Consider the following 12,735-nt stretch of genomic DNA (forward strand, 5'->3'; position numbering starts at 1 on the left):
ACTCTGTCAATTAAATCCATCAGTTTAACCAAATTAAGATTATTTCTTGTAAAAGTTGAATTGAAAATACTTTGTATATCCCCTTATATTATTTTTATGCTTTGATTAGAGTTGTTACATGCAGAAAGTACAGTAGCTAGAGTATATCATATGATAAATGTTCATTTTAAAGTTAAGGGCTTTAGGGTGTTTGAGCTATTTCAGAAAATACTGAACTGTCTGGACTCATCTTGATCTAATACAGGAAAAATATCCATCACTATTTCTGAAAGCCCATATTGCTTGCTTTATCTAAACAGCACAAAACATATTATATATTTATTATTATACAAAACTAAGGAAACCAGCAGATATTCACATTGTAGAAGTTAAAACCAGTATTTTTTTGTATTGTTGATAAAAATAAATAAAAGGTTGAATGATTTTTAAAGCACTTGTCAATCCACCATTGGATTAATCCAACAATTGGTGAAGAGAGTACAAGTAGTAGATGACGCCCTTTAGCACAAGGTCAGGTACTCCCTGCAGAGGGTCTGAATCAAGCAAAAAAGGTCAAAGGTCATGTGTGTGCACAATTGCTCCAACAAAAAAGAAAAAACCTACCTCAGTTTCTGTTACACCAGTTCAGTTCAAAAACATGCAAAATACTGTTTTTTATTTTTTAAAGATATCAATTTAAACCTAAGTTAATGGTTAATTTCATATTGATACTATACTATATTTAATATTGAAATGCTTCAAAGGAGAATATTTATTTTTCCTAGTATTTAGTTTCTAGATTTTTTTTTCTATTTTCTGTGTTTGATTTCTGCTCTTTCCATTATCAGATTGAGTGTCACTTCAACACCAGTCAGCAGCAAGTTCATGTTTCCAAATGTGCAGCAGCTTCTGCAGGACACAGACAGGTTAATACAGTAGCGCTGCCCAGTATTTAAAAAACAAAGCCATTTTTTTTCATGCATGGCTTTCAATCCACTTATTGTGGTTTCACCCCACTTGCTACTATATGCAACAATACAGATGGTGCACTTACAGAGCTCTTTCGCCTGGCTAATTCTGCATTGTGGATATCAATATGGACGTTCAGCAGGAGAAAGTCATTATCCTGTGTGTGTGTGTGTGTGTGTGTGTGTGTGTGTATGTATGTGTGTGTACACAATACCTCTTTTCTTTGAAATCTCTCTGCACTAACATGCTATCCATTACTAAACAATGTGTTGTATATTGTGGTCAAGTATTCAAATAGAGGGTCTGCACTCTAAAATCCATCAGTGCGATTTTTAGAGGTAGGCTGGCTGCAAATACATCAGGAAAAACACACAGAAAGACAAACATTTTAAAATCCAAAAATCTAAAATCTAAAAATGCAAGATATGCCCAACGGATTGAATTTCATTTATTAGGCAGTAGCCTCTAATTTACAATTGCATAGTGGTCGCACAGGTGATTTTGAAATGTAGGAATAAGACAATGTGACAAAGATTCTTCCTACAACAATACTGAAGTCAAGACAATGTGAAGCTTTGTTTGTTGTGGGATGAATCACACTTCTGTTTATTTCTGCAGACCCTCTTTTGATTGCCTTCAAAGCCCTCAGTCAAAAACAATTTTACTTTTGTTTTAGTTCATGTCTTTGTATACTGTGCTGAACCAACCTCACGTTTACGATAATAAGATTATCTAGATTATTGATTGCAACCATTGAGAAAATAGCATTTTTACAAATGATTGAATTCATTTGCTTTGCTGCTACAAATTGACATAGTTGGGAATTACCATTAATTTATGTGGCTAATAAATAAATAAATAACTTCAAGTGCTCAAAACTATGCAAATATCTCGAAATTGCACTTAACTGTAGAAGCTGAATAAATGTAGTGAGTAGCCTAAACATACGATTTGAGACTCAAACAGCTTCAGGGAATAAAGCACTTGGATTTAAAACAGCTGAGCTGAGGCTGAGAGATGTACAATATGTGACAGTGGAAGAGTTTCTGTGTTTTTGTGTATTTAATAGATGCTTCAAACTGAGAAATGACAGGAAAGGAGGGAAGAGGGAACAGGGAAGAGGGAGAGGTGCAATGACATACAAAAGACAAAATTCCTCCACAGGACTTTATGTGTTTTGTGATTAAACAGCATCTCAAGCCCTACAGGCCCAGAGCCCACTCTGAGCAACTAGTCCAAATTTTTTTGTCAGGTCTCATCTTGATTGTTGGCTCACTAGTTAAGATTATGACTAGAGCCTAGTGCCTCGTTTACTGTGATCCAGCAGAGTTCTCTTGAGTATGGCAAGACCGATGTGTGTTTGTGTGTTTCACAGGGCGGGGTTTAGGCTGGATTGTACAGGGGTGAAGTGCCTCCGATCCTTGGGAGTGGAACACATTTCCTTTTGTTGCCCTCCAATTTTTGACTGGCTTGCCCCAGCACATGAGCATGATGGGCCTGTTTCTATTATCTAGCTTCCCAGACCCCCCCCCTCCACCATTACTCCCCATCCTACCCTGTTCTGCCTGTTTCCAAAGCGATTGGCATTCCTGGGGGCCACCAGTGAAGCAGCTTTAGAGTGAAGGCCTGTTGGCTCCTGGGTGGCCTCTTGTGCACAGGCTCCAAGGGGAGGAGACAATGTCTTATTAATTGACTGGGCGTCTTGGGCAGAGTGCAGGAATTTGCAGAAGGGGGAGACAGAAAAGCGAGGATAAGGGATGAGCTGAGAGGACTGGTGGGGCGGGACAATCAGGGAGGGTTCAGTGAAGTCAGTGTCAGATTTATTTCTGTTTGATTTACATTGCTGCTGTAGGAAGGTGACCATGTGAGGATGAAGCTCATCTGGGCTAAAAGCGCCAACTTTAAGATGTGAAACCTTTGTATTTTTTAAAAACATTTGAGCAGTTTCTGATTTGGATAAAATTGAAGATATTGATTCTAAAAGTCCATCAAATTTTCAGAATATTGTTAATGTTACTGAGCCAGATGTTTCCTCACTCTGTTTATAGCCTGTTACATTAAACTAATTCAACTAATTGACTCCAGCCTGAACAGGTACAGTATTAAACATGAATCCATAAATAATAAGCAGCAATACAAATAGAATATAGCAGAGACGTAAACTATTGCGTTATTTACCAAAATACCTCAATATGCGTAAAATGCGTCGGTGCGTCACAGTAGTTTCAGGAAATGCTCGAAAATGAGACTAACAAGCCGAACCCGAGTGTCAAAACAGTTTAAAGAGATAAGATGAGATAAACTTTATTGATCCGCAGGCTGTGAAAGAGTGACAGTACACAGGCATGTGAGAAGAAATCCTACAAAACGACGGGACAGCGGTGTGAGTTTTTATTTTTTCTGTCATACGTTAATTGGGCCAGAGCTCAACTTTAAAACGGCTCCTTCATTCACAGGTTCCATATTAAAATACACTAACAAGTTATTGTATGTTTCTATATTGATTAAGTATTCTAACCATGGGGCTTTGTGTTGCCAGTATTATCATATAACAATGAATAACAGTGAGTGCTTTGACTTTCTGTTTTGTGCTGTAATTGTGAAAGTATGGATTGCTATATTTATGATCACCGTGTTTGTTACTTTTACATCTTTAATTATGTAAATACCTTTTCCACCATCACTACTTGGTTAATTCTACCTAGTATAGAGGAAAGATTTATTTTTAGCCTTGCTTTCCATTGGGCTTATTTAACTAAGAGGTTTTGTAGTTGTTTTATGAATCCAGGCATAGTGGAAATGTCTCATCTCATCAGTAAAGTATAAAAACCATGAATCCGAGTCGACACACACTTTCTGTCAAACATCGCGGTGGGCAGGCAGGCAGCCATTCCTCTGCAGCAGACTTCTGGTTTTGTCCAGGTTTGATGGAGTAGCATAGGGCAGGGAGGGTTTGGGGGTAGGATTGGTGTAAAATCTCTGCATGTGGTCCTTCCTAGCTGTCCTCAGCCTAATCCTGTTACATGTGTCCCCCATTAGCACTAATGGAGGGGCCATTGTCTCCCCGTTATGTGGTGTTGTGCCCTCGTCCCAGTCTCCTTGAGTCAGTAAACTCAGACCTGTCATGTTTGGACTGCTTCCCACACATAGGAGTCTCCATGACGACAATGGACACCCCTCTCCCCACTCATCCCACCCACTGACACAGCACCGAGGCTGCTGGGATGCCAGAGAAAGTCACGTCAGACCACATCTTTACGAATTTATTATTAAACCCATTTGTTTTTATTCCTTCAGTTTTGTTGTTTGTAACCTTAATTCTGCTTATTTAAAATGTAATGACTTAAATCAGTAGCTATGTTTTATTTTTGTGGTGAAGCATCATTTTCTGCTACAAAATCTTGTGCCTCATATCGTATCCTTTAAAACAAAATGCATCTATAAAGATGGAAGCTGTGTGCAACAGATAGACATTAAAAGGGGGATAGAATAAGCTACAAAAGGTCCAGTGCAGAGGGAGAATACATTTGGACATCTTGTTTGGTGCATTTTCAGGTGACCCGGCCCCCACACTACATCCATCATACAGAGACTGATTGAACTGACCTTCATGCCTGCCCTTCCGACCCCTGGGCTTCCTGTTCTTTGTCAGTCTCTCACAATACCACTGATATCACACAGACAGGGGAGGTCTGAGAACCGAGCAGGGAAGTCCACCCAATCTGAGGCAGAGATGGTGGGTTGGTGATGGGGTGGGGGTGGCGAGGGGTAGAGAGGGTCTTTGGGGAGGGAGCTGAGGACCCCTTTTTTCAATTTCACTCAGTCTTTCCAAATGAGAGAAAAGGCAGAGAGTGGTGTCCTCTGTCACCCTGCCATACAGGGAACCTTTAAAAAGCAGCCTCAGTGGTTTCTCAAGTGAGGTGCCTTCTCAAGAGACAAAAAAGAGGAGAAGAATGAGTGGTCCTATGTGAGGGACTGGCAGTGGGAGGATGGCCACTCTAGCATTTGTAAAGGACCAAGCCGGTTCGCTTGTCCTTCCTCTGTGTGTCTCTGGCCCCATGAAATTTAAGGTGGGCTCAAGCAGAGGATCTCCATCGCTGATCTTTCTCAGGTAACTCTGATTAACAGTGGTGGATTTAGTGCTCACATTCGTTACTTAAGTAAATGTGTCTACAAAAAATACTCCATTACAAGCAAAAGTCCTATATTCAAATTCTTACACAAACTTGCAGGAAAATGCACTAAAAGTATTCAAAGTTAAAATACTTGTTCTGCTGAAACAATGGCCCCTATGGTTCCTCAGCCGGTCTCCTCTAAAGGACCCTAAGATAAATGTAAAGGCTTATGAGATGATTAATTGCATATGAAAGAAAAATAGCTTTTTGGTGAAATATTATAGATAGTTGCCTCTTTATGCCTGAAACAGTCGCTCCAGATCAATCTAAACCTTCATAGTATTGGAATTGGCAGTGTCATTAGTAGAATGAGTGCAGGAGAAGATTGAGATGAAGCAGGCTCAGGTTGGACCTGTTCAAGCCAGCTGGTTTGGTGCTGAAACATCTAATAAGAAAGGGACTAACTTGAAGAAGGGAGCAGCCATGATATAAATGAAGCCATCCAGCAGAAATATAAAGTAACAAAATGTAAATACCCAAGACTGTACTTAGTTCAGTGCTTGAGTTAGTTTAGATAGTTCCTTGCTGCCACTGCTGATTGAGAGCATCACACATAACCAAGAGCAGAGCTGAAGTAACTTTAACTTCCATTTTAATTATGTCAAGTAAACTTTCACAGCCACTCTCACCACACCACTTTGTCTGTTTCACTTTGTACGTCTGCTTATTTATTCAGGCTGAGCTCTCTCTCTCTGTGAGGATACAGCTTTGTCTGAAGTGCTCACTGGTTACCATGACAGTACATCTTTGCAGGGGTTTGGAACAATCACTTACCTATATTGCCTCCATGTAGAAGTGATATTAATAAGATTTGCCCTTGGGTACTAACATACACAACTTGTAAAGGACAGGTTTAATGCCTTGTGTTCATCAATCCTGGTTTTATACAGGCATATTCATTGCATTGGCAAAGTGAATACATTTTCCTTCCATGGTCTTTAAGCATATGTATAAAACGTGACTAAAAATCGGTAATACTGCATTGATCGAGCCTCCCAAGAACCTAACAAAATGCTGGATTATTGACAAACTGCAAGCAAAGCTGTAACGTGCATTTCCACTAAGGAACACTGTAATAATGTCTAAGTGATCACTGATAAAAGCAGCGTTTAAAATGTGGACCCCATCAGCTATGTCAAAAAAACTATCAGTGCTGAAAACATTAGACTTGGCACACAGCACTGATAGCTTTAACATCATCAGTCATGCCACCTTATCGCTACTGTTCATATACTGTGAGCAGTTCTTTTGTCTGTGGTTCTCTGCTGAGTGATAAGGTGGCTAGTATTAGTTGCCATTATGCAATATGCACTTTTTTTAACTTATCTCAAAGATGAATACTGTAAATTTCTTTGAATTGAATTGAATTAACGAAGAAGACAGTGAATTGGCTCACATTGGATTTTCTGATATTCATTGTCCATTTTTATTAGCATTAGCATTGATATTCAGGCGCTCTGTGGCCTTCTCCACCATATATTAACAAAAACGAGGGAGAGAGTGAAAAAAAAAAAGTTTAAATTTGTTTCATTGAAGGATAAAAGGAGAAAAATGCTATCTTATGAATATTTTGTCAAGACTACAGGTGACACTATTGTCTCTGTGTCCCTGTTATCAGTCTCTTCTCAACCACAGTAACCTGGCAGAACCCAGTCAGGATGCTGTTTCACTGCTGCCCAGCCCAGACCACTGGTCTGTGCCTCAACACACTAAAGCTCCACTTCTTTTTCTTCTACTTCATTTGCAATGCTAATGCACAGGAGGCAGCTGTCATCTTGCAGCGACCGTGATCAATCCAAAGCCGGGGAGAACGGAGGAGGTATGGAGGAGAAAAGATAAATAAAACTGTAGGGTAAATAGGTTGGCCTATTATCTTCTGGCCTTGCATGGGTGCTGGTCCTTGAGTGCATGAATTTCAATGAAAGTCCCTTTCACTGGGGGAAAAAAAGAAAGAATAAAATATGGAAAGATGCCTACAGAAGCAAATGAGAGCAGAAAATCTGAAGTGGAAAGAAGGAAAGCAAACAAGTTTTGTTTTCAGCTGAAAGTACTCCTTAGAAAGCAGTGGATGTCTTTATGAAAAGTAGGGTGCTTTATCTTCTGCATGTATGTGTGTGAGTGCTCTTCATTTAGGATGTAGATGTCTCTCTTCGTGAGAACACATATATCTCATTACTCAGGTCAGTTTCCTTTTTCCTGGAAGTGTGTCTGACAAGCATTCAATACAGCAACAACAATGTTCAAATATATTAATTCAATTGTGCACTGTGGCCTTTTTTTCCCTGGAAGTAATTGATATGCCTTGGTCGCAATACGCCATTAAAATAAATACAGGCTTTCCTGCTTGTGATCCCAGAGAGTGCTCCAGATTGCACTGGAACCATAAAGACCAGAAGAACAGACAAGTAACCTTTAATTTTCACTCATTTTTTCCTCTGGATGCTCAGTCAGGGTTTGAAAGTAGCATATCTACATTTACTTAAGTACAAGGCAACTATTGTACATTTTCCTCTCCCACAGTTGCTCAGCAGTTGTACATACATTTAATATCAGTACAGAACATTGCCTGCCTGTAATGGACAGTAGTGGATGGTAACTAAGTACATGTACTGTGGTATACTTATGAGGTACTTTTCATTCCACAGTATACTTCTACTACATTTCAGATTATATTACATTATATTATATTGTCGTGGAGCCCTGAAGATTTAGGACAGATAGGGGTTATCTGTCCCGGTAGGACATGAATCTAAAAAGGGAGCTTCAATATGAATATTCACATATTTCTTGCCATACTCCATTGTGTATATTGATAAGTGATAAACATGTACAGCTGAAATAATTAGTCGATTGACTGGAAGATTGATGGATATGGATGAACTATTTTAATATTGTTTTATGTCATTTTAAGACAAAAAGGCAAACAGTTCATACTATTCTGAGACATTTTTCTGTACTTACATACTTTTCAATAGGGGATGTTTACTTGTAATACAGTATTTTTACTTAGGTAAAGGATCTGATTACTCTCTGCCACTACTGCAACAACAAACAACTAATTATAAACTTTAAATTGTGGTTTAATTATTTATAGTAGGACAGAAACATCGACGCTGGATGTATAAGTCAAAACATCCAGACCGCACTCTGTAATTTGTAAACCCTATAATGACAATGGGGGTCAGTCAAAACACAAGCAGCTATTACTTTCCCTTCACTGACTTCACTTTCTCTGCTAATAATGTTTGCCTAAGCTAGATTGAGGGAAATGAGGTGGAAAACACAGAGCGTGTGTGTGTGAGTATGTGTCTGGGAGGTGGGGTGGATCTATTTCGGTGTGGTGGGTGGGTTTGGCATGGGGTGGGGGATCAATTGATTCTTGTTGTTAGGGAGTATGGACAATGTTTCATCTTAAGATGTCATCTCTCTCTATCTTCTTCTCTCTTTCTCACCATCAACACACCCACCCATCTACACACACACACACACACACACACACACACACATACACAAGCCCGTTTATGTCAGAGGCTGCAGCAATAATCCCTGTGCTAGGCCGCCCAGATCATTATAGACTCTGATCTGTAGTCACTGAAAGGGGGAATTAGCTGGGAACACAATACCAGCGACCTCTGTGACATGGGGACAAAGCCTCAGCTGCCGGGGGTCCACATCCCTAAACCAGCCCATATGGCTCAGACAAAACTGTTACAATGGCCCCTACAATGGAAACATGGTGGGAGGGTCTGCTGGCCTGCCTACGTGTGTGAGTGTCCCTGCAAGTTCTGACAGTTTGTCTGTGTGTGTACACTAATATGTTGATCTTAGGTTCTGGATTTCCAAATGGGCTGCGTGGGGTCCAGGTCTTCTTCTTCAAGTGGTCCAAAAAGTCCATTTCCTGGTATTGTGAGGCATTTACAGTTGTCTTACAGCTTTGACACATGTTGTACAAATGTTTTCACCATCATCAGCTTAGAGATGTGTTTGGTTAGCAGGTGTGTCCACACGTTGCTGCTTTCTGCTTTGTTGTAAGAAGGTAATGCCATGAGGATTTGAGGATGAGTGTGTTGTGTTTGTGCTCTTCCTATACAGCACATTTCCTATATGCAGTGAGTCTGTAAGTCTTTCCTCTGCCCCTGTGAGCTGATGAGTTTTATAAGAGCCCCCCTGGTGTGTTCATGCTGAGCAGCTCTTTGTGTTTTGGCGATTGGAAGAGACCCCCTGCTTTTAGAATACATACAAGAGCTCTCTCACTGTCTGACTCTTTCTTTCACACACGCACGCTGGGCTTGTTGTAGCTGTGAGGACTCCCTTTGACTTAATGCATTCCCTAGCCCCTTACCCCTAACATTCCCCATCACAACTAAACCCATAATCCCGACCCTGCTCCAACCCTAGCCCTAACGTAAAACCAATTTTAACACTAAACCCCCCACGTCTTCACAATGATGGTTATGAACTAATGTTTTTCCCGACAACCATAGAAGGACATGTACACACACACAAATGTCATTGAATTCATTCATTCATTCAACATTAACCTCGGTTGTGTCCAAAACATCAGGGACACTGTCCTCCCACCCAATGAAGAACAGAATTAGATATTTTGGAATGAAAACCGTAGACTCATAAGTCATATAAGGATTTATTTAAACACTTAGATCATAATGACACAAAGGTTGATCAAATCTCAGCCTGGTCTATCATCAGTCAGACATTTCTTCTTACACTGCTGTGACATGGACATAATCTTGTCTTGTTTTGATCCACAATTTTTCTGTCTTCTCTGCATCATAATGAAGTTGAACCTCCACACACACACACACTAAATAATCTTATATTGCCTTAAATAATAGAAATATATGCAGCATCCTAGTACTTGATATATTAGCAAATCTAAACATAATGTGGTATAGTCCATTCCTAATTTTCAAAGATAGATATACTTTATATAAACTGTTGTATGTCACAAGGCTCTATTACTCTGTTTTCACTTTCCTCACTTTGAGCTCTATTTATTTTCTGAACATTTCCACAAACTGTCTGTCCCCTTCCAGCATCCAGACAGCCCTGGATGGTTCCTCTGTCACCTGCACTTGCTCTGCAGGATATGTATGTTTCCCACAGGTCTCTGCCACATCAGCTAGTTCCTGAGTCAAAGTTTAGACCATCTACCAGTTTGTGTTTGATGTTTGACCTGCTGGGTTTTGAATTTTCTATTTGTGTTTGGATTTTGTTTGTTTTTGCCTGTTTCTCTCTGGATATTTTCTTAAATTGCCTGCTTCAAACATGTCTTGTTCCTGCTTGTTCTCTAACTTCACCTCCTCTATCCACTACCTAGTTTATCCTGCTAACCTTTTTATTAAATTCACCTTGTGTGATAAAACCAAAATTAGTTTACCAAGTCCAAATATATACTTACAGGTTGAATAGAAATTTATCATGGTAATATATGATAAAAAGATAATATCTTCTCTCTCATAAAAAACCAGCTGTAATGATAGAAAGTGTAGCTTCTTGCATTTGACATAAAGTGGCGAGTGCTGCTTAAATGGTTATAAGGCTCCTGTTTGCACCTATCAGGCCGAGTTATTTCTCTAATAGTCCTTGCCGAAGTGAAGTGGGTTAGAGAGCCAGGCACTTTTTGCTCATATAGTAACCCTCATCAGGCATTTAAAACACTGACAATGATTACACAAAGATTTTTTTGAGCTGCTTTTCAAGGTGAGAGTAGAAGCACTGAGCTAAGATGAGCTTCCACAGGACTTTCTTTGTAGGTGGGTGTTATTTTTCACCAGTGTTAACATTTGGCATGATGCTCGTCAAATCAGTTGTGTTACAGCAAAGGTGCATTTTCTCTTGGGGCCATATTCTCTCTTTCTTTTTTCTGTCCACTCTCTTCTCCACTCTTCACTCTCCAATTAGGGGAGCTCCAGCTGTGCACCAGTCAGGATCAGAGGCTCCTTCTATTAGTCAAATCCATTTGTGTAGCGATTGAATCACTCCCCAATTTTCTCTTTCGATACCCCAGCCCCCACAGTGCCAAATACACAAACGCATCTATATAGCCATGCTTTCATGAGTGCCTCCACTCACACACACTTTAGCCTTTCTGGCAGCTCCACAAACCCCAAACAGAAAAATACTATGTAAATACAATATGACATCCTAACCAACTCTGGGGAGAGCCCTGAGAGAAGCATTTATTTACTTTATGTTGCATAAGAACTTACTTGTAGTGCTATATCTGTGAACGCCAACATTCTTGAAGTTCTTGGTTTGTCATTTCTAATTAATTTGGTAAAATTTCCTAAAATGATTCTTTGAAAAACATATGTATGGTACTAATTACAGCAGAAATAGTAGATAGAATAGAATAGATTTCCTGGAAAAACCTTTTCAACCAAGTTAATTTTTCTTTCATTAATTATTTTTGGAAACTTTCCTCTCTAAATATCTTGAATTATATACATGCCTGTAGATCCATTTTTCATTTTTGCACATTTACCTGATTTGCTGTGGACTGTATAAAATACTCTCTATCTTAATCTAGTGCAGTATTGGGATTAATTACTTGGACCAGTTGTCATCGTTAAATTACTGAGTTGTTAAATGTAGCATTATCACATTTTTAAGTACAAAAACAGTGAAAATAAACTGGAATTTCATTTCATATTTTATAGGCTCTTTGATGTGCAATGTATTTCTGAAGTTAAATACAAGTAAAGAACCACCCCAGATTTATCTATTCAGCTAAATAAATAAGTAGATGCATAAATGAAGTCCTCACTTTTTCTTTTTCATTGGTTTAATTGTCCACACACAAAGTTGCTCTCAATCCCAGTTGAATTCTTTCCTGTCCTTGAGAGATTTTCCCATTTATTCCAGAAGGTGGCACAATTGTGTAGTAGCTGTTCACAGGCCAGGCATTCATCATGGTGCCATTGATGCAATATAAAAAGCCTGTCACCGAGGTCTTGTTCCTTAGACAGTCATAGAAAACAGTATCTCCATCTTTGTTCACTATATGTTAAGACAGTGTTAACTAGTTGCCAAAATGTCATGGCCTTTTTCGTTTGAAACAAAAAATAAATGGATGAAAAGCCCCCAGATCAAGAGTATGTGGCCCTTCCACAAAGTCATATAATTCAAACTCATCAAGGGCAAGTCTTTTGTAAATCCCCTCCTCAATCAAGTGTACTTTCCTGTCTTCTACTTGCTCTTGCACTCTTTTTTCTTTCAGATTCTCTCCACAGTCAGTCTTCATCACACAGACACTTCTTTTCTTTCTTTCCCTCTATTCTTCTTGCCATCTTTTGAGGGACAGTGCGGTGTCCTGGTCACATCAGACCTTGTAACAACCTTCAGAGTGGCACTGTGCTGAATGTTAGACATGATTCCTTAATGACTTTAATGGCTGTCAATTTCAGCAGCAGTATTAAAGTATCAGAACTAGACGACTAGAAACAAAATCAGTGTTTTTAGGAGAGCCTCACAATATTTGTGGGATATACAACTGTCAAAAATACCACCGCCTGAACCTTTAAAGTCCAATACAAGAGTACTGCCAGCCTGTTTTTTAAAATGCCTATAATGTTTAGTTTCTTGTTGA

Source organism: Mastacembelus armatus, chromosome 22 (genome assembly GCF_900324485.2).
Source record: "Mastacembelus armatus chromosome 22, fMasArm1.2, whole genome shotgun sequence".
Lineage (NCBI taxonomy): Eukaryota > Metazoa > Chordata > Actinopteri > Synbranchiformes > Mastacembelidae > Mastacembelus > Mastacembelus armatus.